Source organism: Lycium ferocissimum, chromosome 6, assembly GCF_029784015.1.
Source record: "Lycium ferocissimum isolate CSIRO_LF1 chromosome 6, AGI_CSIRO_Lferr_CH_V1, whole genome shotgun sequence".
Classification (NCBI taxonomy): Eukaryota; Viridiplantae; Streptophyta; class Magnoliopsida; order Solanales; family Solanaceae; genus Lycium; species Lycium ferocissimum.
In genome coordinates, this window is record NC_081347.1 from 29,701,711 (window position 1) to 29,710,982 (window position 9,272).

Consider the following 9,272-nt stretch of genomic DNA (forward strand, 5'->3'; position numbering starts at 1 on the left):
TACTTGATCACTGAAAAGTCTAGGGGTCTAATCCGAGAAAAGTCTTAACTCTCGAACTACTAGCCCTATCTGCCTGATTGTTACACCTTGCAGCTTGGCACGTTGAGATTCGCTAGGTGGTAGTTGTACTATTGCGGATGCGGGGTTATAGTTAAGGATGTACGAGGTTATATATGTTCATCTTATGATTGTCAGGGTTAAGTTCATATAATAGGTCATGGAAGGGTTGGAGGATAAGGAAATCAGAGAGCTAAGGTGGGGCCCACATGCCGGGATTTTATAAAGGATATATGAAAAGTAATATGAGTAGTACATGGGAAGTTGAGCAAGTCTTAAGAAGGATCCTCAAGCCAAATATGAGCATAATCCCCCCGAAAGGATGATTTAAGGATATGTTTTCAGATGATTTGACTTGGAGGGGCCAAAACACTATTATAAGTTTGGAATTTGGAAACACACCAAAAACGAAAGTTATAGATAATTGAAAGAGCTTTCCAACCATAGGTTGTGGGTCCTCATACGATATTGATATCAAGAGTTATGGCCATTTTAATATAAAGACTCCAAGCTGCCAAATGGCTTCCGCGGGTCCCACTTGAGAAGGTCGGTGGAACCGACATAGGAGAGGTATAAATACCTCTATTAACTCCATTGTTTTTAGCTTTTTACATTCTCAATAGTCCTAGAAACTTCCCAACACAACCCCCAAACATTTATAGCCCATTAAATTAAGAATAACAAGATTACACCAAACTAGTCCATGAAAGGTGATTGTTCTTGCTTCTATTTGATGTTGTGGTAAGTTTGGTGTTGAAGAAAGTTGGTGTGGCTGATTTTCTTCAAGTATAAGGTATGTTCTTCACCCTATCTCTTATGTTAAGTTGATTTGAAGGTTTAGCAAGTCTTAAAAGTGAAAATAGTTATAGAGGAAAGGTTATAAAGTGTTGTGTTGTAGTTGTTGTGTTATAGACTGTTTTGAGCATGTTGTGGCCGTGTGGTTGGGATGATTTACATGTATATGGATGGTATCTAATATTGTTGGTATGTTGATGAGATTATGCTCTTTGATTGGGAAGAAAGAAGGTGTATATTGTTGTTGTATGTTGAAAAACATCGTGTGGGATGTTTTATGGAATATCTTGGTATTGATGATGATGTTTTTGATATTAGTATTGCTATTGTGGTTTTTTTGTTGGTATTGTGATTTCGGGCTAGGGATATAAATATGGGAGATGCTGCCGAAATTTCGACAGATCCTAGAAAGAGTGAACTTAAAAGCTTAGGATAAGCACTACATAACGAGCCTAACGATAGTGTGAATTCCTTTGATTATAGATTTGCGAGTTCGAGAAGTAGAAGTTGAGCGAATAGATAAACTTCAAGGTATGTAAAGTTATCCCTTCCTTCTTTTTGGCATGAATTACATAAAGTGAGCGAACGACGAACATACATGACTCCAATGAACTTTAGTTCTCAGTAGTGCTTGACATGAAAGCTGTCTTTGATTCTCAAGTGTTGGTTCATTCTGTTTATTTTTCTCGAGTTCTAAATGGTGATTCAGTTTGTACATGATTGTTCTTAATATTCTATTCGTGCATAATGTTATGGTATCACTTCACCGAGTCCCTCACTGGGGGTCGGGTACGTATTCGTGCATATTGTTAATGTATCACTTCACCGAGTCCCTCGCTGAGGCGGGGCACGTATTCATGCATATTGTTAATGTATCACTTCACCGAGTCCCTCACTGTAGGGGGCCGGGTACGTATTCGTGCACGTACGCTTATTGCATTGTTCACCGAGTCCCTCACTAGAGGGTCGGGTATGTATATTATATATTTCACCGAGTCCCATAATGGGTCGGGTACGCTATATATTTTATCGAGTCCCATAATGGGCCGGGTACGCTATATATTTCATCGAGTCCCATAATGGGCCGGATACTCTATATATTTCACTAAGTCCCATAATGGGCCGGGTACGGTATATTATATATATGCATGATTCTCATAAGGCACAGATGCATTGGTATCTTTGATTATCATGCTCGTCTCCTGTCATCTTTTACTCAGTCATAATCTTCTTTATTGTACTTCATGCTTTACATACTCAGTACATTTTTAAAGTGCAGACCCCCTTTCTTCGGAGAGGTCGTTTCATGCCCATGCGGTACGGACACTCGTTTTGGTGATCCTCCGACTGAGACTTTTACTCGGTACGGTTGGAGAGCTCCATTGTTCCGGAGCTTGAGTCATTTTGGTACAGATCCTTTTGATATAGACTTATGCATATTCAGGGGTACGGCGGGGCCCTGACCCATCATATGTCACTGTTATACTCTTAGAGGTCTGTAGACATATGTGGGTTGTGTATATATGTTTTGGTCAACTATATCGATGTAGTTCATTTTGTATGTCCCCGTGTATAGCGGCAGCCTTGTCGACTTGCATACTTGTTATGTTTTGGTTAGTGACTTATCAAGAAGACGGGGTTCGTCTTGATATATGACATGATTGAGGTTTGACATGCTTTTCAAACATTGCCAAATGTTTTCGATTTCAATACGATTATATCACAACGAGGTTCGTATACGGGTGTCCAAATTTCTCGAACACTAGTCATGGCCCATCGGATTGAGTTTACCAATCAATCAACACTAACCCCCTGCCGCTGAGCTTGGACGGCTACTAGCCAAACTGTACAACATCTCGCGCATCCGGGCCGGTCATTGGCTAAGGAACCGCGGTCTTGGGTGGCAGGCGTGAAAGTCTATGATAGGCTCTCACTCTGAATCTCATCTCGAGTCCTAGATCTGTGAGTGCGGCTGCCAGCGTCTCACCTCGTACACTCTATCGTCTCCTTCGGGGCGGTTGGGGAGTTTCTTTTTGCGAGGCATCGCCGAAACCGAACAAATCATTAGAAGGCGAAATCTTAACACACGGCTGCCGCACGATCCCCAGGTGAAAGAATGACATCATCCTAAATGTCCTGTAGCCTCCTGTTTATAAGTATGGTGCACAGCACACCCATAAATAGGACTCTACTAGACACGGTCTGTAGACAACTCTGGGACGAAAGTGCTCTGATACCACTTCTGTCACGACCCAAACCGATGAATTGTGACACGAGTGTCTGACCTCTAGCGACCAAACACCCCTATACACATATTTGAACCTTACTAAACATCAAAGGCCCATAAGTGATTTAAACTGCTCTCATACTGCCTCAATATTGGGGGTGACATCATAAACTCTGTACAATCTGTATATACATATACATGCTAAAAGAACAGTGCAAGCCGACTAGGCTGCTACATATACTGTACACAAAAAACGAGAAGCCGACAAGGCTACATCATCTGACTAATACATATACGTTTCATGTGCCTCTACCTGGAATAAAGTCAGTAGTATGACGAGACAGGCCCCGTCATACCCATACGCATATACATCTCAAAATGGGCATACTAAAACCGATCATAGCTTTAGGATCAAACTGAGTGTACCGGACCGACCGCGATATGGGGTCCACTGAGTCGACCAATTGGGTCACCTACTCCGAATACGCAGAGCAACGCGGCTTGAAAGAATGTAGGTCAAGCGATAATGTGTTGGCATGTAAGGCATAAGAACAACGTGTATATATAAGAATCATGAATGAAATCTGAACTCGCCAAAAGTTTGAAATGACTATACACGTATAATTGTACGAACTAGTATACGTATTTATTTGCATAAATCAGATAATCGATAACCCTTCCGATAGCTTATAATGTGTCATGCTCTCAATGATAATCGTCTATGTATATATATATATATATATATATATATATATGTGTGTGTGTGTGTGTGTGTGTGTGTGTGTGTGTGTCATAAAGAAAAGGAACGTTCGCCTTCCGATCCATATCCCATGTACATAGCTTGGGAATGATAGTCGATCCATATCCCATGTAATGCCATGCGAGAACGTATAGCCCGATCCATATATCATATAATAATAATGCCAAGGAACGTACGACCCGATCTGTATATCATCATCAAAGATTTTATCACCGATCGGTGGTAATGCGTGTGATATAATCTCTATCCCTTTTCCCCATACCCCATATACATACACTACAAGAAACTTGACTTTTAATGACCACTTCTCAACGAAGGGATATGAATCCGGTCGTTATAAGTTACTTATAGTGGCCAAAATATTTTACGGTCATTAAAAGTTAATTTTTAATTCAACGTTAACGAAGGGATAGTATTCGCTCGTTAAAGAACATTATGTCCGGTCGTTAGAACTAAATAATTAATTAAAAATGTGGCGCTAGATTTTTTCCTCTCTTTTTTTCCCCAATACAAACACCCCCCCCCCAGCCCCCACCTCAACAATCCTCCCCACGTAGAATAAAAAAACTATTAAGCGATACTCTTTTCCTGAATGTCGTTCACTTTTACATATAGAGGATAAGTGCGGCGAATTATAAATATTGTGACGCACTACGACTTAGAGTTTGTTCTCCTTTATGTGAAGGTAAATTTAGTTCTTTGTTAGTCTCCAGTTGTGGATTTTGATAGTCCTTAATGTTAGCCAGTGCATGTTGTCTTTCCTTTTCCATCTTAATTTTCAAATCAAACTTTACATGGGGAGCATGAGTTTTGGTTGGGATTAGTTTAATTTTTTATTTCCCTTTTCCAGTAATTTAAGGACCCTATTCATTGATCTGGTGGGTGTGATAAAAGTTCAATCTTGAAGTGAAATTCTCTACCTAGGGTTTTTGTTTTACTTTTTTTAAATTACCTTGGTATTAAATAGTTCCGTCGAGCTTCCTACACCTTAATTTCACTATAATTATGCATTATCTCTGTCTCAATTAACTTATTTAGGTTTCTAATTTGTTATTGATCTTCAATTTCTGTATTATTGCTCGTCGTGTATGAACAAGCATGACTCTTTTTTTTTTTTTTTTTTTTTTTTTCTGTTGCCTATTCAGTGTTCCATTACATACTCCTTGAGCCGCATCCACAGCATGGAGCTTTTTATTGATACTCTTTTGTAAGTAGAGGCAGAGGTGCCATTGACGTTTTGAATTCCGAAAGGGGTTCATTCTCCAAACTTAGTACACTTACCCCGCTAACAAAAAGGTGATATCTCCCTTCTAATTTTCTGAGCATTGCAAATCACTCTTTCTTGTTTTGACTCTATTGGCTCTTTTCCAAAACATATTCTCTCTTTTGTGATTTGATCGTTTGCGGCTGTTTGTGCATATTTGATTAAAAGTCGTTCGTAGACTTTTTACAATGCCAAAGGTCCGAAAGGTGGTTTTCTTTTGTCTTTTAATATTCTTCTAGTTTTCTAATTGTAGCCTGATGTGTATTTGACATCCTGATTAAGAATTTATTCTCAATTATGTGAATATCGATTTCTTTCTTCTCTGCTAGTATGTGATCTTGTGTATTTATTTGGCATTCTAGAATACTGATTATGGCCTCTTTGAAAGTGTATATCATATGATTTGATTGAAAACCTAAATAGGAGTTCTTTTTCTTAACATTTGGAGCTCATTTCGATCTATTATTCATGGCTATTGTCTAGCTTGAAATAAATCCTACTAGTTAGGAATATTAATTTCAAAAGGGAAGTTTCTATTTAGCTGAAGTTGTAGTAGATGTATTTTTCTTTATTTGATATAATCTCAGTCCATGATTCATGTTTATGCTCACTTTGGGGAAACAGATGATTAAAATAATTTATTGTTCTGCTAGACATTAGTGTGATTGGTTCAGCTTTATTCAAAAATATGCTTGAATCCCACACCACTACCTATTCCTTGCTTTAAATGTGATTCTACGTTAATTTTCTAGAAGTGTTGGTTTAGAGATGTATCATTTTGGTAAACTTTGTTTACATAATTGAATTGAATGTTGTTTCAAGATTATTTGGATGGAGAAAGATTATTTGGATGGAGAACAAGATCTATATTTACCTTCCTAGAAATTACTCAGACACTGGTGGTGGCATCAAACTTGTGTGACTTGGGATCTAAATGAATATATTAAGGAAGTTATGTTTGAAAACTATCATCTACGAACCTTGTACTAAGAAATCTTCATGATCTAGTTAACTACTTTCTTGAATTACTGGTTTTCTACCGGCCGTCTAAATGTTATCGGCATTTGCAGCCACGATGTTATTCTCATTTATGTCTCAGTTTCAATCTCAACAGATCTGATCCTCAAAATGTTAGTTTTTATCTTAGTATTTTTATTTCATCGCTGCTCTGAGTCAAACATGGATTTTCCGTCAGTATGCCTCCCTTGTTACATGCTTTCAAGGTTATGCCTTACCTCTCTTTTATATCGATAGATGGTATTTTCTGAATATGTTTATTAGTCTGAGTTTTAGGCCCGTGTTTAGTTCAATACTCTACTGCATCTACTGTGCTGCTTGCTATATCTTCTTGTGTGATAGAAATCCTATTTTAGGAGTCGCATTCTTGGTGTGCAGCCCTTAGTTTGTCATTACACGATTAAAGAATTTGAGTCATTTGTTGCAATTGAGTTCTTTGTTGTTGTGGGTTTAGCAAACAAAGCTTTAGAGTATTAAAAATGCTTAGAAGAATGAATAGCTGATGTGGTTTTGGTTGTACAGGAGTTTAGGATCTTTTAATACCAAATGAGCAGAAGTAAATAGGCTATGGTTAATTATGTGCAATATTTCCATGATAGATAATAATAAGGTTGATAGTTAATCTTATTTTTCTTCATTGCAAGGAAAATTAAGTATGTTGATTGTGAATTTTCTGATACAATGAACAATTGAATATCATTTTTTTCTGCTTGCATTCATAATTACTCTATCTCAGTTATTAAAACCAAAATGATTAGATAAACTTACTCTTACCTAGATTTTGACCAGAAGCATGTCTCAATTAATTACTTCTATATCTGGGTAGGTTGTAGTATCTGGTTGATCATATTTGTTCTATTTTGGTCTCTCCATAAAAATATTTATATGCTAATTGTGTGAGACTCATCTCTTTGAGCCTATTAAAAGAGTTGTCACATATTGAATCTGCCACAGAAAATAGGGTGTGACACTGTTTATATATTTCCTCCTTGAGGTTTGTCACGAACAGTTACTTCAAGACAAAAGTCTGATTCAACTTTTTCTTCTGAAAAGGTAGTAACTCATCTAGCTTAAGATATTTAATTAAGATCGTAAATTGGTTGACAAGTTTGATTGCATTTCAGGTGCTACATTTTCTTCCAGATGGCATTTGCCATTTTTATTTATAAGTCTGCTCACTTAGATATGTTAAAAGCTATTATTTTTATGCGAAAACAGATTATCCAGCCTGCAATGCATTAGTAACATGTTATTTTCTGCCTTAATACTATGTCCGGTATCAGGCTTGTAAGACGTCATTTTTTACATCATTTGTTCATTTACATTTCCTTATAGGAAACACTTCTCATTTGAAGAATTTGGGCAAAATCAGTGTTTAATAACCTATTCTGGAACTTCAAGAAAGAGGTGAGGCTTCTTCAGTTAACTCCTTATATGACTAAGTTTCTATACGAGACCCTGTATATCTCATTCTAAAACTAGAGGTTCTCATGATTACTGCAGGAACTTTTCATCTTTATAGCTATCATCTATCATGTTATATATTACTAAAATTGGTATTTTGTTGGTTTTTATTAGCATTTTCCTACTTCTAAGCAGATTATTTGACCATTGTCGTTGAAGGTTTTGGTAGCTCTATTTTTGTGTTCTTGCGGCTCAATAGAGAATGTGAACTGGACTAATTGTATTTTTTTTTCATAGTAGTAATTTGTAGTTTCTTGCCTTGCACATCTTTTGGAAGGAAAAGAGAATAAAGTACTAGCTATTATGTGTTTTATGACTCAACTGACATGAACTTTTTAATTTAACAGATTAAGAATTTGAAGTTTCAAGAACCCATCTTTGGAGAAAGTGCACAACAAGTTGATGCAGCTGAGATGTTAAAGAACAACTTGAAGGATTAGTTGAACCTATTTTTTCTTTCATTTGGAGTTGTTTAAAGATGTTCTGCTTGTACATTCTACATTCCTATTTTCTTCTTTTTGTTAGAATGGACAAATATAATGTGATGCTTTATCCCATTTGTAAGTAACTATAAAATTTTATATTCATATTGATTCTTTTGTATGTTCTGGATCTGTGTATTAATATGAAAGTAGTATTTAATTTTTATGTAGCTTTACAGTGATAACGATGTAACTGTCATAGGATAAGATATGCAACTATCAGATATTTATTGTTAAAAGTACTAACGATTGGATTTATTGCCCTTGTTAAAGGTTTTCAACGACCGGAGTGAACAATTAGCGAGCGGAAAATCCAGTCACTAAAAAGCATACTAACGACCGGATCTTTTGCTGTCGCTAGAGGTTCTTTAATGACCGGTTTCAAATACGGTCGTTAACTTTTAACGTCGGAGCCTTTAACGACCGGTGACGATCGGGCTTTTTCCGGTTGCTATTGGTTAGTAGCGACCGGATTGTGACTTTTAACGACCAAATTTTCCCTCGCTAAAAGCCCTTTTTCTTGTAGTGATATAATGCATGCGTATATAACGCCTTCTGGTCATGGGTCAATATGCATATGTATATGAATGCAATGCATAACTGAAATGTGTACATAGAACGTTCGGAGTGACGTAAGGCCATATTACCTCCGATGGACAACCTTTGAGCTAACATCGTCAACATAAGAAATCTCAAGACCCATGAACAGAAGGAACAATCATGCGAGGTATGGGAACATCAAAGACTGAAGTACTCCTAGTGCTTCTAAGAGTAGAGTAATATGGAAGCTCGTCTACTCACTTGTTGGTTCATATCATAAGATCATGCCAAAAGAAAGAAAGGATAACCTTAATATACCTTGAAGTATATCCAATCGTCCAACTTCTACTTCTCGAACTCGTAGGTCTACAATTAAGATAACATAGACCTTAATTAGACTATTTACCTTGTTTACTAACCATTTTTAAATATAAAAGAGCTTAACAAATTGTGGACAACATTTCCCTTGTAAGCTCAACAACCCTTCAACTTCCCATTCAATCCAACATCAACCTCAATATCCACAACAACAATGACAACACTTACATTTCAAAATATACTCAAATCCACTCCCAATCATTTTGTTAAAACAACCCCATAATCACTATTTTACCCTTCAACAACTTACCACTTTCATAGCTACCTTCTCTTTACTTAAAACCACTA

General features: G+C 36.9%; 1 long non-coding RNA gene across 1 annotated transcript; it reads left to right on the top strand.

Annotated features, from left to right (window-relative positions):
• The first annotated feature begins 4,386 nt into the window (after nt 1-4,386).
• LOC132060753 (uncharacterized) lies at nt 4,387-8,175 on the top strand. Its single transcript, XR_009416007.1, has 3 exons — nt 4,387-4,524; nt 7,456-7,527; nt 7,932-8,175. It is a non-coding gene; the product is annotated as an uncharacterized LOC132060753 (long non-coding RNA).
• The last annotated feature ends 1,097 nt before the right edge of the window (nt 8,176-9,272 follow it).